Source organism: Amblyomma maculatum, chromosome 10 (genome assembly GCF_055883805.1).
Source record: "Amblyomma maculatum isolate TAMU_Amacu chromosome 10, ASM5588380v1, whole genome shotgun sequence".
Lineage (NCBI taxonomy): Eukaryota > Metazoa > Arthropoda > Arachnida > Ixodida > Ixodidae > Amblyomma > Amblyomma maculatum.
The window spans coordinates 119,478,461-119,501,053 of NC_139353.1; the positions used below are offsets into that span (position 1 = coordinate 119,478,461).

At 45.2% G+C, this 22,593-nt stretch overlaps 1 long non-coding RNA gene across 1 annotated transcript; it reads left to right on the forward strand.

The window, feature by feature from the left end:
• Positions 1-297: 297 nt before the first annotated feature.
• On the forward strand, positions 298-7,457 carry LOC146177333 (uncharacterized). The gene is made up of 3 exons (XR_014701302.1): positions 298-376; positions 2,250-2,399; positions 7,234-7,457. It is a non-coding gene; the product is annotated as an uncharacterized LOC146177333 (long non-coding RNA).
• The last annotated feature ends 15,136 nt before the right edge of the window (positions 7,458-22,593 follow it).

The following is a 22,593-nucleotide window of genomic DNA, read 5'->3' on the forward strand; positions in this document are numbered from 1 at the left end:
GGGAATCGTGCGCTGGTTGAGCGGGTCGTTGTTCCCCCTCGCCTACGCGTCTACGTGCAAGACACAACAGACAGCATCCCCAGCTGCGCTGCTGTGCGGCCTCCTCCCGAAGCGTTCATTTCAGAGCTTGTTGGAGACGCTACAAGACTTGTGACCACTTCTTGAACCTTTCTTTAATTTCTTCCCTCATTAATTTTCTTTTTCATTGTGCTGTGTATAATTTTCTCTTGCGCCTATACATGTCCATGTGCTCCGGTTGGTGCTTGCTACATATCAGTGAATAGCTGAGCTGTGAAATGTCGCCGGAGTACGGATTACAGCAACGGCGGGATACCATCGGCATTATCAGACTCAGTGAACGCCGTCATCTTAGACCGTGAGTATATATCTTTGCAGCATGCCGTTGCTTCATAATTGGTTCTATATAATCTCCTACCAGTCCCAAATATTCTCTTTCCGTATTCTCCTCGAAACAACTGCGCGAAGCATGACTTCAAGAACTAAGCGAATTTTCGTCCGGGTTACATGCAAGCAAGTTCGTGGACTTATTTGCTGGCTGCGATATAATAGCAATTGCGCCGAAAATAGAGGAGCCGTGCGTAACAGGTGTGTATGCCACCAACACGTGACAGAACACTGCAGGCAGCCATTTGCGCAGTTTTTTGACTGTGCAGCGCGCCGCAATCAATTAGTAACCAGATACTATGCGCCCGGCTTTGTACATATATTTTGGACAGCCTCTCTTCTGCGCGCAGGAAGCCATGTTCGCACAGTTTTTGGATTTTGTAAAGAGTTAAGGGCAGTTTTTTGTTTTCAGATGTACAGACGAAGTTTTGAAAACTGTTCGTGCCGTTTGTGCAAGCGAATTTTACAGTGGGGCAGACAAGTGCGTGATGCCGCTTGATGATTAGGCTATAATTAAGTCATAATGAACCTCCACTTTTATAATGGTTAATATCATATTGAGGAATTGAAAGCCGTGAACAGCGCAAGTGAGCCCCTTTTCAAAATTTTCTAAATCGACGCCCCTCTTCTGAGTCCGCGCCTTCAGGTGAGGGCGTTATCAGAAAGCGGCGACAATAGGAGAGCGATTTCGCAGACGCGCTTCGAAGGCGGGGGAAAATAACAATACAAGCAAAAAGGCACATCAGCCGTGTGTGCACTGCGTCCCTGTCACTGCAAAGTAAACAACGTGCACGCGGGACACATTGTACAAAACATTGACGGCCGGTATGAGGCAACCATGCATATCGTCCGAAATATTGCTCGCGAAGCGCTCGATCACGGCGCACACTTTCAGGCGAAATGGGAGAGGCCGTCAGGTCCGCCTGTTCGGCAATTACAGCTCTTTGTACCTCACGTACCGTACCGTATGCATGAAGTGCACGCCATAGCCATCGTGCAAAAATGTTGAAACCGAAGCAGCGATCCACGTATTCTAATTCTATAGGAAATCATTTGGGAGTAGAAAAGAGCAACTTAATATGATGTGCATGGTTCTTTAATGAACGATATGTATAAATGGACGGTTGAATAGTTACAGTAATGGAGTGTTCCGCTAGAATTGTTTACGACCGTGACCGCAATAAATATTACTCATATTGCTCTTAGCTTTAAGCTCTGGCATTGATAAGCCTATCTAAAGAACCGACTGACAGTGACAGGTTGTTTACAGCTGTTGATCAAAAGGTAGGCCATCATGCTATTATTGCAGGCATATTTGCTTCTTTTTGTACCTCTGTTTATTAAAACTTAATTTTGTTCCCCATTCCTAGGGACGCTGCACCTCTTACAACACTCACTGTTCTGTCGCTTTTATTCAAGGTACAAAAAGGAGGAAATGCGCATGCACTCACAGGATAGCCTGTCTTTCCGTTAACAGCTGCAAATAACACGCCACTGCTCCTCGGTACCTTGGATGAAGTTTTCAATGGGGCTACCTGAGATGCCTAGCAATTGCTGTAATATTTATACCAATCACTGCAGTGAAAAAGAAAGGTAACACTGCATCACTTTAACTGCTGCATGCACCTATAAACATGGCTTAATTTATTGCCTATTCTTATAGACGCAGGACCTCTTGCTATAGGCTTTGTTCAGTAAGCAACCGTCTTTCATTGCTTCAATTTCTATCTCTCCACCACTTTCTTGTTGCTCTGGGTGTGATCATTTGATTTCATTGTTCAAATCATATTTTTTATCATGTGTGAATGATTTAGCCTGCACATACATGCTTTCATTTTTTTTAGATGCGCATCGGGAGCGTTTTCTACGTAGAAATGGATCGATTGAGTTGTATCACTGGTGCGAAAACCGACAACCCCCAGAAGATATGTGTCCTGTGGTTGGAAGGGCAATAAAGAAGAAGAAAATCAGCGGAAAAGCCTGCCTAAAAAAAGGTAGCACTGCATCACTGTAACTGCTGCATGCACCTTTAAATATGCCTTATTTTTATTGCCTATTCTTATAGACAGTGGACCTCTTGCTATTGGCTTTTTGCAGAAAGCAACCGCCTTTCATTTCTTCAATTCCTATCTCTCCACCACTTTTTTGTTACTTCGAGTGTGATCCCTTGATTTTATTGTTCAAATCATATTAAATCGCCGGTGAATGATTGCGCCTACACATACATGCTTTCATTTTTTTTAGTGTTTTCTACGTATAAATGGATCGATTAAGTTGTATCACTGGTGCGAAAACCAACAGTTCGGTACCCCCAGAAGATTTGTGTCCTGTGGGTGGCAGGGGTATAAAGAAGAGGATAATCAGTGGAAAAGCCTGCCTAAAAACTTGCAAAGATGGTGCAAAAGCGAAATGCTGATGAGGGTTAGAGTCTCATTACTTCTGTTATCCCATTTCACTTGCTAGGTGATGTGACATATATGAAGCACCTTAGTATAATTTGTGGTATACTTACTGAAAATTGTGTAGACATTAACTTTTTTCTCGTTCAAATATTTTGAGTGACGCACGAATTGGAATAAAACGAAGTCATCCACACATCTAATGCCCATAGACATTAGATGCGTGGATGAACTCATTGTGTTCCTATGTGAGCATGCAATAGTTTGTCGAATATATTAATATGTTAAAAGTTGATTTTTTTACTGTTAACCGGAGTAATACATATTCTCCATATCATAGCATTATTTGCCTGTAGTTTGTATCTGCTCTTTCCTAAATTGTATTCTACAAAGTATACGTGTGTCATCTCGTACGTCTATTTACCTAGCGAACAATTTGCAATCGAATCCCTTTTGTGATGTTGTTTCAGCTACAAATAATGTATGACAGTTGTGACAATATAGGTAGCTTTAGGTATAACATATAGGGCGAAAATCTTTAATATATGCGATGATATTTTTATTCAACGCATTGGCTAAACCAGCCTGTTTGAAGAGACGAAATGAAAACAAATATGGATGTCTTCGGACAGGAACAGTAATCGTGGTGCCATCACCATTTTTTTAAATTGAATTTTCATATGTCGTGGGCTAATGTCTCGACACAAAGGAATGACCCTTAGGTTTGCCAGATGCGGCGTAGTATTCTCGAAAAAAACAACAAAAAAACTCCTATCACTAAAGCTGGAAAACGCCGTTTTTGTCGTTTCAAAAAGTTGCACGTTTGGAGGCCGGCTGGTTGCGTAAAATTTTGTCATCCACTGTTTTTTACTCACCGCATTTGGGTAACGTTTACTTGTATAAGAAGTATTAAAAGTGTGTTTCATTGATGCAGTTGATTTAGTAAAAAATCGCAAACTTTGCTTCAAGAACAACGCGCTACAAAAATGTTAATGTTCAACCTTACATACTGGCGTGATGCGTTGCGTTGTTTGCACTAAAACATTCTGTGTTTATTACGCAGGTCATATTGTTAATTTAAGGCAGAATTTGGAGCTCTAAGCTGCTATGTGTGTTCTCTGTAACGCCACCAAAAGTATTATGCTGGAAAGCGATTTGCTTATGATTGTAATTATAAAAATTACACATTGAAAAATCATCTTCAAAAATATAGTATTGTTAGTGGTGGTCAAAGCTGAGAAATGGAATAATATATTAATAACCTAGATTGAATACTATTGCACCTAGCAATAAAAAAGAATGCAGGACAGAGAAAAAGTTCAGCCTTCACTTGCGTTCTGCAATGAAATGGACAGAAATAGTGAATTATTACCATTTAAGCTACATTAAGTATTTGTCCCAGAAGCAGAAAAACGGTGTATAAGCGCTGACAAGGTTTTAAAGTTTACTTAAGGTAAAATGTAACTAAATTCAGCAGATACTAAATTGAAGTTTTGATGCCTATTCCATAAGGGGGAGCCATATAAGCACATCTATAGAACAAAAACAAGCATTTTTATATTTCTAATATTACATTTTGCAGAATTCAATATATTTACTGACTCAAATTAACAAAGTACTTTGCATTGTTTCCACAGGTTTTGATAAAAATTGATGTTGCGGCCGTTTCTTCAATTCTAATCAGTTTTCCTTATTTTACCATTTTCTTACTTTTGTCCAATTTCAAAATAATATGCAGATACACACACAAATCTAGAGCTTCAAATGTTTTCAGAAATAATGGAACCTAGATAATGTAGAGAAATAGTTTCTGTGCCAAGATATTATTGGATCTTGCAAGAATGCAGGCTGAGTTTGGCCATTATCAGCACAAGCACTCGGTTTAATATTTAATGTTATATTTTTAAACAGTATAACGCAACACTTTTTAGTCCGTGATATTTTTGAGGTACTGAAGATTTTTGAGAGGGATTTGAATGAAAATCGAAGATGATCTTTTTTTAATTGCAGAAAATTTGCCCTTTACTGCTGTTTTCGAATTCTGAGCAATTTTGATGCGTTGTGGAGAACACACCTAGTGGTCTGGAGCTCCAGATACTGCCTGGAATTAAGAACATGCGTCAGGAAGTGAAAACATATTTAGTGCAACCAACATAATGCATCACATGCCAGTACATAAGGTTAAAAATGAATATTTTTGCAGCGTATCGCTCCTGAAGAAAAGTTTGCGATTTTTTAATAACACAACTGCAAAAACAAAATAGGTTTCTATTAGTGTTTGTAAATATAAAACCTGCATATATTTAGTGAGTAAAAAAGAGCAGATGACAAAATCATGGTATCCAAACTTGCAACATTTTGAAATGGCAAAAACAGCGTTTTCTACCTCTAGAGATATACCATACAATTGTTTTTTTCGAGGAAACTACGCGTATCTTGAAAAACTAAGGTTAATTCTTTTGTGTCTAGATATTTGCCCACCACATATAAGAATTTCATTGGAAACGAAAGATGGCCATGGGACCTCGATTATGTTTCTTATCTAAGGCACCCATAATACGCTGTGAGAAAGCCAATATCAAGGGCTTTTTTTATTATTCCATATTTCGAACGGTTGTGCCATCTAAGAAAATTTGAAAGCTAGGCACACCTTAGGTGTCGCCAGCCCTCACTTTCTGTTACAGCTGCATTTGCTAAGCTGAATTAATGCGTTGAGTACTTTATTTTAGCCACGAATATAGCGCTATTACGTGTCAATTTTAAAGAAAGGCCGCAGTGACGCGATTCCTGTAGAATTTGTAAGTGAAGTCTGTAAACCTTACAAATCTACCCATATGTATGATCTCTTGCAGGTTTTATTCAAGCTACATTACACCTGCTGCGCCCCATAGCTTGAGCTAAGGGTTATAAATAAACCATTAGAAACAGACGATGGAAACCGGTGGGGCATTGCTGGCAGCCACTTAGGACAGCGCAGAAAATTTTTATTTTGTACGTGGGGAAGTGCGGTTATTCGCTTCAAGTACTAAATATTCACTTTAGACAATAAATAGGACTTACAGATTCGGTGAGCACGTTCGGAAACCCCTGTTTCAATATTTGCGGTTAGAAACCTCATGTGTACCTCTTTTTCCAGCTGCAGATAAATTCCGGGTTATGTAGATACCGAAACCGTTACCAGCCCATTCGCGCACCTCAATTGTGCTGCTCACAACATGATTTTGAGCGGACAAAACAACCTGCCGCTATGATTGCTAGCCCCATGCATGAGTAAGGGTGATATGCTGGCGATGGTTGCTTCGCGTCGGCCCTTTGGCGCACATGAAGGCTCGAGTTACAATGAGCGCGCCGAACTTTGCAATGCGGATAATGACTACAAAGCGGGAAGGATATAAATGAGTTTAACAGTATTTTTCAGCTGTAAAATACAAATACAGGCTTGTTGGACGATGTGCTGGCGCGGACGAAGAAACCATAGGCAACTTGTAGGTCTAACGCTACACAGGGCTGTCGAGCCAAGCCAAGTCCTCAATTGTATTGTCCGGGAATCAGATTTCTGTATTTTCGTGGTTTCCTATTGTATCTGGCGTTCAAAATGCAGACGTGAGGGTTCTTTATCACAAATAAACAAACGTGGTTTGTGCCGGTACTCTTCAAAGTAGCAACACCATTTATTGTGTAAGTCATTAATCAGTAATTTAGGTAAATAATGTCAATTAAGGATTCCAAACAAAACCTTTTTTTTTGCGCTCAAGGTAGCTTCCAGCAATATATATATCTGGTTTCCTTTGCCTGCCTCCGAAATGTTTTTTTTTTATTCCTTGGATCAAATTTGCTTGGACAAGCAGTATATGTGTAAAAATGATGCACCTGTGAGCTACCCGTTTAAGTGAGCTCCCGTTTAAGTGAACTACCCACAGAACCAGTCAAAAGCGTATATCAGCTAACCAGCGGGCAGTGCAGCAGTCGTGGGCTTAGATCGCTTGTGTATATTATATCTAGCCATTTAAAAAAAATGCAAATGGTCGCCGAACATTCTCTTGGTAACGATATTTAGTATAAACTGTTTGCACATCGCAGAAAGCGTAGGAGCGGCAAAAAACTAGCGCGCCAGTCATATGCGGAGACAGCTGACAATCAAGCACTAATTCCTAGTGTGGGATGAAACACTGGCTGTCTCAGCCGTATTGCTGTGGAGGCGATCAAAATGCAACAGGGCACATGCTATGCAATGTATGTGCGTCTTTCATCCTAATAAACCCAAGGCAGCTGAAACTAATCTGGAACTCATCAGTATAGTGTTTCTCATTGACCATAAATTTCGGTACATGAATCCTGGAATTTTCTACATCTTCCTAAAATAATGCGCGCGATTTTGTATGCCTCTTAATAGTGTTGTAAATTTTGTTTCCTCATTTTTTTTGTGCAGGTGCCATTTGCGAAAAAGTTGGGGTGGACGATTTGGAGGCACACGCATTTATTCGCAGGTGGCTGCCTGGTTCCTGTGACAGGGGGGGGGGGGGGGGTGGAAGAAAAAGGCGTTATGCTGAAACCTCCCCTGGCGAACCAGGCATGCCACCTGTGAATGCAATTGCAGGGTCAGCCCCCTCACTACGCCTATGAGTGTGCCCTCCAGCTCCCTGGCCCCTTCCACTTCCCGACCCTATTGCAAAAACTAGCGTCTCCAGTGCGAAACCAGTAAGATTTTCGCGCTGGCTTTGCACTGGATCTGCTGGGCGCGCTGGAGGTCTGCGATATTCACTGGAGCAGTAACGGGAAGACACTGGCTGCACTGGTGCGATGGGAGAAGAACGCTGGGATTAGACTTTTGACGCTGGGTGTGTCGCTGGCATCCGCGATGCACTGGGAGAAGCGCTGTATGTGCGCTGGGCCGCACTGGTCCCAGTGCCCCAGTATAGCCGGTGCGGCCTGCGGCGTCAGCCGGAGTAGCATCCCTCAGGGGCCACCAGGGCAACAGCGTACTTTCAATCGACCATCGGGGGGCATATGAAAAATATGGTTCAAGCAAGCGCTTTTTGCTACGAAGTCGTTGCGCATTTGTAAGAAAACAAAGGCAGTATCTTTTTTCTAGAGTTTCCATGTTTCGATAGGTCGTTTCGAGCGTTTCGAGAGCGACAACGATCGCCGCGCCTCGATCTCATGACAGACTGACGATTAACGCACTACTAAAGCTGCAATTGAATAATGTGGGCTACCATGCATAACCAACTTCACAGCTAATCTTAAGGGCACTCTAACACAATGATTACTGTCAAAATGTTCAATGCGGGCTCAATCGCAGGCGAGCGTAGCTTGCACCACGGCCCAGTATCAACAGCAGAAATAAAAACTAAAACGAGGAAGAGAGTAGTTTACCGAGCGATGGGTCCATGAGAGAAAAAGCAACAACATACAGCGCTTGTAATACATAATATTTGGCGTGTTTCTCAAGCTTTTGCGCTCCTTCTTCCTCTGCGTATCAAGCAGCCGAGCACTCGGTCATCGCAACGCTTCCCGCAATGTTTACATACAAATAAGGTTTAGTTACACGCAATTAGGGTCATCGCTGCGGCGCTTGCCGGTATTGAAGCTTGGTCGCACGTTTTTCCTTGAAGGCTTCTACTAAAGCTCCGTGTTCAGCGAAAATTACGCCCACGGTAGCAGAGCACCACCCAAGAGCCAGCGTTGGTAAATTTGCCAGCGATGTCAAACTCCACATGTTAAAATGATTCCAGTGCACAAAATAGCACGCATAGGCACCCAGAACATTAGCTGCAAGTCATGAGAGCAGACAGCAAGCTAAAATGATCAAGAAGTTGCAATTGTTAGAGCGGTAGCAATGGCCTGTAGACTGCAAAACATGAAGTCCCAACCTTATAAATGCGGGTCCTGACATAAAATGCAGAAATGTTTTCAGAAAATGCAGTTCTCGGCGTGGCCGAGTGGTTAGCGTGCTGAGCTAGTGATTGGAATGTACATAGGGACTTAGTTCGAGGCACGCTTGGTGCATTGTTTTTTTTTTTTTTACTTTTTTTAAAGGTTTTTTTATGTACCTAACTTGTTTCAGACGACATCCTTAGCGCAAAAAAACACACGCACACGAGAGAAAAGGCGGGACAAGGGACAAGCGCTACCTGGATCTAAGGCAAAACATTGCCTTTTCTCTCGTGTGCGTGTGTTTTTTTGCGCTAAGGATGTCGTCTGAAGCTGAAAACCATCTAGCCCGTCTAAAAGGTCTAACTTGTTTCGTCACTTTTACTTTTTATTTTTATCCCACGCCTTTTTTTTTTTTCGGGCGAACAGTGCCGCCAGCGCGGAGCGTCCCAGTACGCCGCGTCCCAGTGCGCCCAGTGTCCAGCGTCATACTGGGACCATAATCAGGTATGGCGCTGGGGCGCTGGCTCCCAGTGGCACTGGTTTTTGCAATAGGGGAGAGCCCGCCCTGCCCTGACCAACCCTGCCACTGCCCCGCTAACTGCTGCTGTGTGTGCCCTCAGCGCTGGCTAGTAACAGCTGCCGTCTATAGTAACAATTGCAATAAATATTATCTTTTTGTGAACCATGCCCTTGTTTTGTGAATATCTACTGGTTGCTCATGAGCGACAATTTGAATTTATATGGCCACTCCTATTTGAAAGGCCATTATTGTCCCAGCAAGTTCGATGTGCTGTCACGAATATGGCTAGAATGAAAAAGGCTGCATTTTATGGCCTGCACAGGCAGTGAAACAAAATGTGTAATCTTGACATCATCAATGGTACATGAATGGAGTAGCCGGTGTACCCATAAACCATTGGATTAATATTGGTATCGACAATATGCGGCATGAATGGAGTAGCCAGTGCACCTGCAATGGCTAACCATTGGTATGATATTGGCATTGACAATGGGCCATCAATGGAATAGCTGGTATTAAACAAATATTGGTAGTACAATGATGGTATAATGCTGGACAGCATTGGCAAGAATCATGGTGCATGAATGGAAAGTCTAATATTGTGCCTACATTGGTGGCTCCAGCTTGGTTGAACACTGGACCAATCTTGGAACGAAAGATGGGCCAAGAATGGAGAATGTAGTAAAATGCCCAAATGCCAATATCAGTCCAATATTGATGCCATTCTTTTCCAGTGATGAACCATTGTTGGACCAATGCTGGTGTGCTGCTTGGGCAGTGGATGATATTTCAATCGATGGAAAACTAGTGTCTCTTGCCTTTAAAGGCTTTTCGATTGATATTACCACTCCCATTAAAAATTGTTTTACGCAAGCAATTAACCTTTATACCTAAGAAAACATGATTGCGTATAGAAGGAAGTCTAAAGTATTCTAACGCGCCGTTAAGCTCCGATGCGCCGTTAAGAGAGTGACTCGATAGCGCTTTACCAACACACACACAGAAGAGGCTTTGCACTCTCTTATTCTTGCCTTTTTAACTTCCACTAATATTTTAATATTTGGTTTGTTTATTTTACACTCATTTTTAATTTTATAAACCGATACTTAGTATCAGCACACCTTGGCTTTGCATGCTGAGCACTTTGACACCTTTGAGCGCACTTTTGTTTTATTATTTTAATGAGTAATGAATTGATGAGTTACACACTATAAATTTTCTTAATCAGCATAGTCAAGCATTGGCTTTTTATTGTGGGCATTTTGACACCTTTGAAACACCTTTTTAATTTTCTTCACTTCTTAAATTACCAACCAGATGCATTGATTTCTGTTACAGGCAAATCAGCCATATATCAGTAGAACCACAAATTGCAAGAATGCAAAATTCTTACACCACCCTTGCTTATTTTTTACACGCAGTGCGGTATAAAACTACTACGACTATGCCAGCGGGTTTTCTACCGAATTGGCTGTAAGGCTATCGCTTTAAATGACTCATTGAAAGGACGCGCCGTATGCGATGTCATCGCTGACTTCCGAAGCCCACACCGCGTCCAGTCGTGTATAGTAGAAGTGGCCCGTCTGCTTCAGAGAGTACACGTTCTCAACGATCTTTTCAACTTATTCAAGTTCGATATACGCAAAACAAAAGTCAAGCAAGCCGAGTTTTCTGAAGCCGCGCCACTGATGGTACCGTCGCGAGTAAAATATATATATTAGCACAAATGACTGGCTACCAGAGATTTGATATCTCAGCACGCGGCACTGCGGGGTTTGAAGGTATGCCTATCAGTCTGTTCTTATTTTGCAGCATGGGGGGAGGGGGAGGGGGACGGCAAAATAAACGTTTATTATATTTTATTTATTTATTTATCTATTCTGCAGCACTTTCAGGGCACTATTGCAGGAGTAGTACATAAAGAAAATAAAAAGAGAAAAAAAAACATTATAAGGTATAGCAGCCCACGTTTAAGCACATTAATCGAAATCATGTTAGATAATACAAAAAAAAAAACTATAAAATGTCAACAGTAAGCATAAATTTATCTACTTGTAACAAATGAACTGCTCCAGGCAATGAATTCCAGTGTTCAGTGGTGTGCAAAAACAAACTGTCTAAAGGTTTCGATTCGAAAAAAGTAAAATACGAGATTAAGGTCGTGATAGCTCCTTAATTGTTATCTTTGGTTTGTCCCGTGATATAGCAGTCGCTTGAGAGATGATAACGCGAGTGGACGATGGAGGTCATAAAATATATTGCCTCGAGATGCCTGCGGGTGGCGAGTGTGGTTAGTTTCAATGATTCAAGAACAGAAGTGGGTCAAAATTTCCCGGAGATATTTATGAAATCTGAAACGACTTGATTTTCTTTGGATGGCTTCAAATTCACCTACGTCGGTTATTTTCTAGGGATTCCATGCAGATGAAGCGTAGTCAAGGATAGTGCTAATAATTAATTTGTGCATTAGTAACTTCGTTTTCATTGGAGCCTGAGTTATCCTCTAAGTTATCCTCATTTTCGACGGGCTTTATTAATAACATATGAGGCCAGAATGTTTGGAACGGCGTATTTTACATATGCACGAAGGAGCGAGAGAGAAAAGATAGGACTGTGATCACTACCCCAGGTATCTGGTTCAACAGCCTAACGAGGGTTATCAGGGCTTAACCAGCAAGTCAAATCGATGAATAAGGCCCTACTCGTGGACGGGTAGGTGTATGCGGGCGGTTTAAAAGATGAAAAGAATTATCTGAAAAGCTACCCTGGATGTGTGTACCCCTCAGAGAATCCGATGGCTAACCCCACGAGGTGTGTGCACAGCTGAGGCCTCCAACGACTAGAATAGGGATACCCGAGTAGGTAGAACGCAGAAAACGAATCCATCCATTATTTGGAGCTGCGGAAGCAGGACGGCCATAAAAGGAAACTAGAATAAGTGGGGTGAGTACAGGCTTAGCTAGGAGTGTTACACTACCGTGTAAGGTCGATCGGTGTGTGGGGAACTGAACTGTGAATACAGTTCTTCCCTGTATACTGTGAAGGGAAGAGGCTATACAACGGCAATCAGGAATGTAAGGTGAATGGTGAGCGCATAATCCTGAAAGGCTAGGCAATGAGTTATGCTCTTAAAGTAGGAAGGCCCACGCCTTTAGCTTTTTGTCGCGAAGACGGATGTTCACTTCAGAGGCCTCATTCGCAAAGCCTCGAATTTGACTGCATCACAAGAGATAGTGCATTATCCATTGCGAGCCCGAAGAGTTTCTGCGATGAGGTAGATCACCTGCTCCATAAGGGCTAATATTTTATCCTCTGTCAGGGAAGCCACGGTTAACGGGTTGCCGGCACGTTATTTGTTTTGGATGCTTATTGAAGGTGATTCATCTGAAATCTTCTCACGAGGTATAAGACTTCTTCGAGAGGGATGAGAGCGACGCCGTTCTCGGAGCTGGATGAGTTCTTCTAGACGTTGGCGAGCCTTCGCAATGGCATTGTCTAAAACAGCGTCTTCATCTGTGGCATCCACATGTGATTGGTGCACTAGCCGTTTTGATGTACCATTTGATCCACGATGGTAAGTCGCTTGTGCGTATGAACGATGCTGAGAAGATGTGTGTTGAGCAGGTGGGTCAAGTGAAATAAGAGCAGGGAAGTTGATTTCTTCACATGTAAGAACAGCGAAGCGATTACTGGTAGGAATATCTGTTTTTCTAGGCGGCTTGCGCAACGGCCTTGTTCGCTTCTTCTTTGGACAAGCGGGGGAGCGCATGTTATGATCCGCCGATTTGCATAGGGCACAAAGCTCTGTTGGTTCATTCATGTCGGCCACAGCTGCCGGATTAGGGCAGCTATTTTGCATGTGCCCTTCTTTATGGCAGTGATAACAAAATATACGACGAGGTCGAAAGGGCTGTGGTTTGATAATCGCATCATAGTAGGTTATGTACTCCTGCAGTGTCAACGGACCTTGTAGGGTGAGTAGGTATGAACCCCGATGCCCTATAGGCCGTGCATGCAACCTTGCGTGAGTTGAACAGCGAATGTTTGCGCGTACCTCCTCAGAAGGACTTCAGCTGTTGACATGGTAAACCTCGCAGCGGAGGGTGTTGTTACGACCGTGCATCCGCATTTGCGCGCTCTATTGTTCGCCTGTGGGCATGGATAAGTGCTGTCGATATGTGCTGTTGGTACAAAGGCTCTAAGTGAGCCTGTTTCCATAAATCCTTTGTGTAAGCCTGTTTTGCCTTGTGAAAACCCTGCAAATGCCAAATTGACCCTGTCAAGAGAACGTCTAGAAAAATACAAAGGAATGTCGTCCTGCGGGAAAAAGCCGGAAGTGCTTTCTTTCTTTTGTTCACCCTTCCCATCGAGAAGCCCTATCGTCCAGTGAGGAATGCCTACTGTCCAAAAGAAGACGACAGAGTGACATGTCCGCTGACTTGCAGGACAAGAAAGGAGCATGACGCATACGGCCATTAAGTGATTTCCCAGGAATGCAGGAAAGATTTGCAATTGTCGGAAAGGGACAATGCTGGGATCATTATGTGGCGCGCACGTGTACTTGATTTTCTGAGAAGTAAATCCACTTGTCGGAACCAGCCTATCGATTCTTGGCTGAAGAATAGAAATTTACCTCCTCGCCGTTCCCAAGCTTTTCCCGCCAACAAGTGACCAGGCCCAACGAAACAATGCCGGGCCAGTCAGTGCTTCAGATCATCAGTGCAGTGATGTGTTCGATTGGATGCCGATATCTGAGGGGCGTGCCCTGGATTTGGTTGGTCAGCATCTTCAGAGGGGGGGCTGGACATAGGGGGTTTTAAGGACAGTGCAGAGCCGAAAAAAGCGCTCTGAGCCCTGGGTAAACGGCTCATCCAAGACGCTTCTCGCTATGAACTCTTTACGCTTGCCATTTTGTTAATATACCCTTCCTTTTCATGTAAATAATCATGTAAATAAGTTTTCTCAAAGTGCCATTAAACCTGCTTGTATATATTTTACCAACTTCGAAGATTCAATCCTTCGTCAACCCCGAGTCTCTGCATGCTACCAAGTGAAGGCCGGGTCGACTTAGCCCCAGCGTCACGACAACTGGTGACCAGCGTTGGGATCTGGATCTACAAGCTACAACATCTGGTGATTAGAGGTGGGATCTGAATCTACAAGCCACAACATCTGGTGATTGGAGGTGGATCTGAAGCTACAAGCCACAACATCTTGTGATCGGAGGTGGCACCTCAAGCAACAAGCAGGAGCAACAATCGGCCAACAAGAGGGCAGCTCGGAACATTGATCGCATGTGTGGGTGAGTGCTTGGCTTTTCTTCTGATGTGGACCAGGTTCTAGAACAGGGTTAGATTTTAGAACTGGTAAAAAGTGTTGAAACGCCTTTAGGTTTGGTAGTTTGCACTGTTGTTTTGGAAGTAGCCGACACTCGGAGCGATCATGGACCTACAAAAGCTGCAGAAACCGGAACTGTTGCAATTGTGTGAGGAATTGGGAATTGATACAAGTGGTTTTGCACGAAAACCTTTGATTATAAAGGCAATCACAGATTTGGGAGCCGATGATGAGGAGCTCAGTGAAGCATGGAACCTCATCGCCCAAAAAAAGGAGGAGCAGCTCAGACAGCAGAAAGAGCGGGAAAAAGAGGAAAAGAGGCGTGAGCGTGAACTTGAGAGGGAAAAAGAGGAAAGGGAGCACGAACGTGAGAAGCATGAAAGAGAAGCAAAAAAGCTGGACCAAGAAATTGAGCTCCGGAAATTAGAGCTAGAGTTGAGCAAGAGGTCGGGCAATTGTCCCCAGCTAGCGGTACCTCTTCTCAACAAGGAGGCAGATTTCAAGATGTCAAAGTACATGCAGCCATATGTGATATCAGGGGATATCGGTCTGTATCTGGCTAACTTTGAGCGAACCTGCGAAAAACTGTCCTTCCAGCGAGACACTTGGTCTCAGAGATTATTGACGGTTCTGCCCTGCAAGGCAGCGGAGGTTGTCGCGCGGCTAAGCAAGGAGGACGCGGACAACTACGAGAAGGTCAAAGCTTGTCTTCGGAGAAAGTATAGGCTTAGCGCCGAGGCGTTCAGACAACGTTTTCGGAACGCTACTAAGTCCAGGGACGAGAGTTACCCTGAATTCCTGTACAATTTAAGAGTTAATTTGGGCGAGTGGCTAAAGAGCACTGATTCCTACAGTGATAGGGACGCTGTAGTCGAGCGAATTCTTTTGGAGCAGTTTTATAACTGCCTCCCAGAAAAAGAAAGAAATTGGTTACAGGACCGAGGCGAAATTAAGTCGACATCTGAAGCTGCCGAACTTATTGAGGAGTATGCTTCGCACCGACAATTCAGCAACCCAGCAGTGGATAGGCCCCGCAATCCCAAGTTCAGAGTGAATAACCGTCAGAAAAGGCACTTTGCTAGATTTGCAAACGAAGAAAGGAAGGCTTCTTCAGGCAAACGCCCTAGAAAGGACGGCAGTGAGAAAAGTGGGGAAGTGACTAACGCGCAGAACACAAAGAACAAGCTTGGGGCTAGGAAGCCGCTCACATGCTTTAGGTGTAATGAGCAGGGTCACATTGCCGTCAACTGCCGGAAAGAAAAGATTGCTTTCTCGTATGTCAGTGACTGCGATGAAAATATGCAGCTTTTAGAACCCTACCTGCATGACCTAGTAGTCAACGGGAAGCCTTGCAAGGTACTGCGCGATTCGGCCGCAACGATGGATGTTGTCCATCCGGCGTATGTGTCGCCTTCCGACTATACAGGGCAGTGTGCATGGATCCGCCAGGTAGTGGAGGAACAGAGTGTGTGCTTGCCAATCGCGAACGTGGTCATCGAGGGCCCTTTCGGCAAGTTAACAACCGAGGCTGCCGTTTCAGGAAAGCTTCCTAAGTGCTATCCGTATTTGTTCTCTAACAAATCGGACATGCTACTGCGAAAGAGGGGCATCCTGTTCGGAGACAGAGTTGTGCAAGCCTTAACACGTTCAAAGGCGCGAGAACTAGCTACACTGCTCATACCAGAAAATTCCACAGCGGACGAAACGGCAGTTAAGACAGTGGTCGATGCGGAAGATAGCGGGTCAGAAAACTTTGAGAGCGAGGCATCTCAGATAAGTCAACTTGAAAGTGAGCTTGATGAGACGCGGAATGAGGACGTTCTTGAGAGTAACCTCTTGCCGCCAGTCTCTAGTAATCTCACGAGACTTCTAAGTGGAACCCGAGAGGACTTAGCTATGGAGCAAGCCAATGATCCCAAGAATAAGCTCGAAGTACAGTGGGAAGGACCTGCTAAAGTCGTTGCAGAGCTTTCTGACACTAACTACGCAGTGAAAATCCCCGATGGGCGTAAAGAAGTGCGCATTTATCATTGCAATCTTATGAAGCCTTATGTGCAGAGGGAAGCCGTGGTAAATCTAACGTTAAACCTTCCCGAGGAGATGGGGGACAACTTGATTTGCCTCAGCGGAAAAGGAAGCAACGCTCAGGAGCTTCTCAGAAAGACGGAGCAGAGAGGAGAACTAAAGAAATCCCAGCTGTCCGATCTGGGCGAGATAACAGAGTTTGAAGCCTGCTTCATGGACAGGCCAGGCAGGACTGATTTGACTGAGCACGATATTGAGATGACTTCAGACGTGCCAGTGCGATCAAGGTGCTACCGATTCTCTCCAAGGCAAAGAGAAATTCTGGATAGGGAAGTAACTCGCATGCTGGAATTGGGAGTAATAAAACCCTCGGAAAGCGATTATGCTTCGCCTATGATCTTAGTAGAAGCTCCAGGTAAAGACCCTAGGCCTGTGGTAGACTACCGAAAGCTAAATTCTCTCACCAGGGATCAAGTGTATCCTATTCCGAATATTGAGGAGAGAGTAGAACAGGTCAGTAGAGCGGCATATGTGACTACGCTGGACCTTACTCGAGGATACTGGCAAGTACCGCTCACTGAACGCGCCAGCAGATACGCGGCTTTCGTCACTCCGACGGGCAGCTACCAGCCCACAATGATGAGTTTCGGGCTCAAAAATGCTCCATTTTGTTTTTCCCGACTCATGGATAGGGTTTTAAAGGGGTGTGAAACATTCGCGGTGCCTTATTTAGACGACATTGCGGTTTTTTCCGACTCATGGGCGGACCATATGGTACATCTAAGAGCTGTACTGAGCCTTTTGCGTCAAGCTGGACTAACCGTAAAGGCCGAGAAATGTTGCCTGGCAAGGGCGACCGTGGACTACTTGGGTCACAATGTAGGTCAAGGTTTCAGGAAACCCAGCGAGATTAAGATTTCTGCGGTAGCAGACTACCCGCGGCCGAGCACGAAGACGGAAATTCGGGCATTCTTGGGGCTGACGGGATACTACAATCACTACATCCCTCACTATTCATCTTTGGCTAGCCCTCTGACAGACGCTCTCCGCAAGACAGAGCCGACAAATGTAGTCTGGGACGAACAAAAGGAAGCCTCCTTCGTAAACCTGAAGGCTGTGTTGATTAGCCGTCCGGTATTGCGAGCTCCAGACTATGACCGAGAATTCACGGTCCAGTGTGATGCCAGTGATCGAGGGCTAGGTGCTGTTCTCTGCCAGAGAGATGACGACGGTAATGAGCACCCTGTGCTCTACCTGAGCAGAAAACTGAGTTCTAGAGAGAGGGCTTATTGCGCGTCAGAGAAAGATTGCGCTTGCATTGTATGGGCCATTCAAAAATTGCAGTGCTATCTTGGAGGGGCCAAATTCACCGTAGAGACGGACCATTGTCCCCTGGCTTGGCTGCCAACTGCGACATCGAAGAACAGTCGCCTTCTTAGGTGGAGCTTGATTTTACAGCAGTACAATTTTGAAATAAGATACAAAAAAGGGAAGCTAAATGGGAATGCGGACGCGCTTAGCCGCTCTTTCTAAGCGGTCCGAGATGTTCCTCACCATGTATCCAAATTGATAATCAGGTTTTTTTTTTTTCCGTGCGCTTGTATATGTGTGACTATGTAAAGCAGCACGTTTGGTTTTCGAGGCATACGTGGGTCCTGAACGTCTTGAGAGTGGGCTTTTCTCGAACAACAATGGCAGTTTTCTTTTAACCTGGTCTCTTCAGACGGGAGCCGAGTGCTTGTTTAGACATGTGGTTGAGTTTCAGACAGCTCGAGCAATTTGGCCTACAACAATCAAGACAACGCGACAAGCAACAGCGAGCTTCAAGCGTTCACGTGCAGGCCATTAAGTCGTCTCTTCATGCAGCAGCTGCGACTGCTGCCCTCCGAGACTCTTCTGGCGGGGGAGGAGGCTGTTACGACCGTGCATCCGCATTTGCGCGCTCTATTGTTCGCCTGTGGGCATGGATAAGTGCTGTGGATATGTGCTGTTGGTACAAAGGCTCTAAGTGAGCCTGTTTCCATAAACCCTTTGTGTAAGCCTGTTTTGCCTTGTGAAAACCCTGCAAATGCCAAATTGACCCTGTCAAGGGAACGTCTAGAAAAATACAAAGGAATGTCGTCCTGCGGGAAAAAGCCGGAAGTGCTTTCTTTCTTTTGTTCACCCTTCCCATCGAGAAGCCCTATCGTCCAGTGAGGAATGCCTACTGTCCAAAAGAAGACGACAGAGTGACATGTCCGCTGACTTGCAGGACAAGAAAGGAGCATGACGCATACGGCCATTAAGTGATTTCCCAGAAATGCAGGAAAGATTTGCAATTGTCGGAAAGGGACAATGCTGGGATCATTATGTGGCGCGCACGTGTACTTGGTTTTCTGAGAAGTAAATCCACTTGTCGGAACCAGCCTATCGATTCTTGGCTGAAGAATAGAAATGTACCTCCTCGCCGTTCCCAAGCTTTTCCCGCCAACGACCAGGCCCAACGAAACAATGCCAGGCCAGTCAGTGCTTCAGATCATCAGTGCAGTGATGTGTTCGATTGGATGCCGATATCTGAGGGGCGTGCCCTGGATTTGGTTGGTCAGCATCTTCAGAGGGGGGGCTGGACATAGGGGGTTTTAAGGACAGTGCAGAGCCGAAAAAAGCGCTCTGAGCCCTGGGTAAACGGCTCATCCAAGACGCTTCTCGCTATGAACTCTTTACGCTTGCCATTTTGTTAATATACCCTTCCTTTTCATGTAAATAATCATGTAAATAAGTTTTCTCAAAGTGCCATTAAACCTGCTTGTATATATTTTACCAACTTCGAAGATTCAATCCTTCGTCAACCCCGAGTCTCTGCACGCTACCAAGTGAAGGCCGGGTCGACTTAGCCCCAGCGTCACGACAGTGTTAGGGCCAGAGGCAAAATATATTTGCACTGGGACATACTCATTCGTATCCAGGGGAATTTGAGTCACTGCTTAGAGGGGAATTCGAGTCACTGCCTAACTCCTTATTCGCAGCTTGCAAGGGACTCCTTTGCAGGCCCTGCTTGATGCATTCAACGACGTGTGGCATTCTGGTGTGATGCCGGATGAGTGGAAGCATTCTATTGTTGTTCCGATACCGAAGTCACGTCAACCTCCAGTATCTCTCGGCCCTTCGTCCAATTTTCCTGACGCCAACAATGTGCAAGATGTACGAAAATATTCTCGCCACTCGCTTATCATAGTGGTTCAGTTCAGTTCAGTCGTTCAGTCTTGTCCGACTCTTCGTGCCCTATGGACCATGTCACGCCACGCTTTCCGGTCTCTCACTATCTTCCTAACATCACATAACTTCATCTGCAGTGCCTCGAGGATGCCATCTAACCATCGCGTTCGCTGCCTACCCCTTCTCCGGCGACCGTCAACCTTTCCCAACATCAAATCTTTCTCCAGCGACTCCTCTCTTCTCATCAGATGACCAAAGTAGCTGAGCTTTAACTTTAGAATTTGACCCTCCAATGAGCAGTCAGGGTTTATGGTTGTCAATTGCGACTGATTTGATCTTCTGGCAGTCCAAGGAACTCTCAAGAGTCTTCGCCAGCACCCCAATTCAAATGCGTCACTTCTTCGGCGGTCAGCCTTTTTCACAGTCCAACTTTCGCATCCATACATTACAACTGGAAATACCATAGCACAAGTTATACGGATTTTGGTTGGCAGACTAGTGGCTCTGCTCTTTACTAGGCGGTCAAGGCTAACCATTGCTCTCTTTCCCAGAAGCAGGCGTCTCCTAATTTCATAGCTGCAGTCTCCTTCCGAGGTAGTCTTGGAGCCCAAGAAGAGAACATCTGCCACAGCTTCCACGTCTTGTCATTTGATGCTCCAGGACTTGATAGGGCAATACGCCACGATCTTTGTCTTTTTAATGTTCAGTTTAAGCTCAAACTTCTCACTCTCTTCTTGTACGCGCATCAGAAGTTACTTGAGTTCCACTTCACTTTCTGCCATTAATGTGGTATCATCCGCATAACTAAGGTTGTTGATACGTTTTTCAGCAATCTCCACTCCAGCTGAAGACTCGTCCAGACTGGCCTTCCTCATGATGCACTCTGCATATAGGTTAAATAGGCAGGGCGACAGTATGCAGCCTTGCCTCACTCCTTTCTCAATCAATCAGTAAGACCATGTCCGTAAATCCCATAAATGTTATCAAGAATCCCAAATCGACTTCCCCCAGCAAATTGGAACGGAGAACGGCCTTGCTACTTTGGCTGCTGACATGCATCACTCTCCGCACAGTCATCTTGTTAGAACCGTGATCGCTACAGGTATAACAAAGGCATATGATAACATATTTCACTCAGCCATTCTTGCCTCCCTGCTAACTCTTGGGCTCCCTCACAGGTTTCTCCTCTCCATTCACGTTTTTCTAACAAATAGAACGTTCAGTGTGCGTGTCTATAGAAAGCCCTTTGGTCACTTCCCCTCAAAGGAGTGTCCCAGGGCTATGCTCTCACCCCTACATTACTTAATGTGGCCTTCATTCCACTTGTTCGAGCCCTAGTGACCATCCCTTCTATACGCGTGCTTGCGTGCGCCGATGATATAACCTTATGGTGCTGTCACCCAGATATGTCTGTCCATCAGGCGGCCCTCCAGCATGCGCTGGATGTCTTGACATTTCGCAACCGTTGGGACGGCATCAGGTTTTAAAATCCGCAGCTTCACTCTTTCCCGATAATTTTCTGGTCTGAAGGGAAGGCTGCAGACCTTACTTCGTCACTTGGCACCCAGGGCTGTTTCCCTGGCCCTGAGAAAAAAAAGAAGAGGAACATCGTGGAAATAGGTATACATTACTTAATTCGGGTATGTTCTCAGTACAACTCAATGCAACGCAAACTCGACTACTGGAGCACATGAGCCACCACCTACAGTAGGTCGTGGCATGAGCGTCCGGAGGCTAGATCGCAGCTCGGCGGGCGCCGTCGCTTAAAATGCAGATTAAAAGCGTGTTTCAAAGCTAGGTGCAGCTTTGTGGCTTACCTTCGCCTTGCCGAGAGATGTTTCTCAGCCACTGATTGCGAATATCAGTGACGGGGAACTCATGAAATGAAATTCCACTTGATGCCCGGCCGCTTGACTTGGCGCGCAACTGTATACCATCGCGCATGAAAACGCCACAAACGCGACAGCTTGCCTCCACGGGGCTGGTAATGACTCAAAAAAGGTCTTGGAACCAAAATATGGACAAGTAAAGCGACCACCAGGCACTAATCGACACACATGTGCGTTGCCGTATTGACGTGCTATCGCTGAAACACATGCGGCCGGCCACAGGGTGGGGGTCAGCACTATGTGCAGGTTGTCCATTATAGAGTAGGTCGTGCTTCATAACTGCTCCGCAAAAACTGTCGGTATCGGCGCCTGCTTGAACAAGCGTAGAACTCGTATAAAATACAAGTATGAGCGTGATAATTAAGCTTTAGTACAGGTGCATTTAGACCTACATTCAGCTTAGCCCAAACCGAACTCCATTGCAAAAAGAAAAGAAACAAGAACTGGGTCGATCGACTGAACATGACCGTCATTTGTTTTGTTGCCGGTGAGGCTGTCTGATTGACGCAGCCTAACACCATTTCTCTGCGGTTTGACGCTCTCGGATCGTCTTAAGGGTCAACTCCATGAGCCCTCGCAGCGCGCGTCCTGCGCGCTTGGATGCGCACGCCCCGACCAGAAGAAGTCTGCGCATGGGCGACGCATCGCCCACCGCCGAGCGCTTTCACCACGGCCGGATCCGACCGTGCCAATATTCGGCGCACGCGCTCCTCGCAGCAGCGCGCGTCCTATTTCTTTCGTGGAAGCATCGACCAATCAGCGGACGCTCTGCGTGTGTGTCTTCCGGAGGTGGTCTGGCGGGCCTTCGAAGCATGTTTTGCGCAAAATGGCGGATCTCCGTCTCAGTGGAAGCGCGTCCTTCAGCACTGGAAGCCAAATAAATGACGTCAACGAGCTGCTCATTGCCGCCATCGAGACGACGGCGGCTCTATGGATAGCGGTGGCC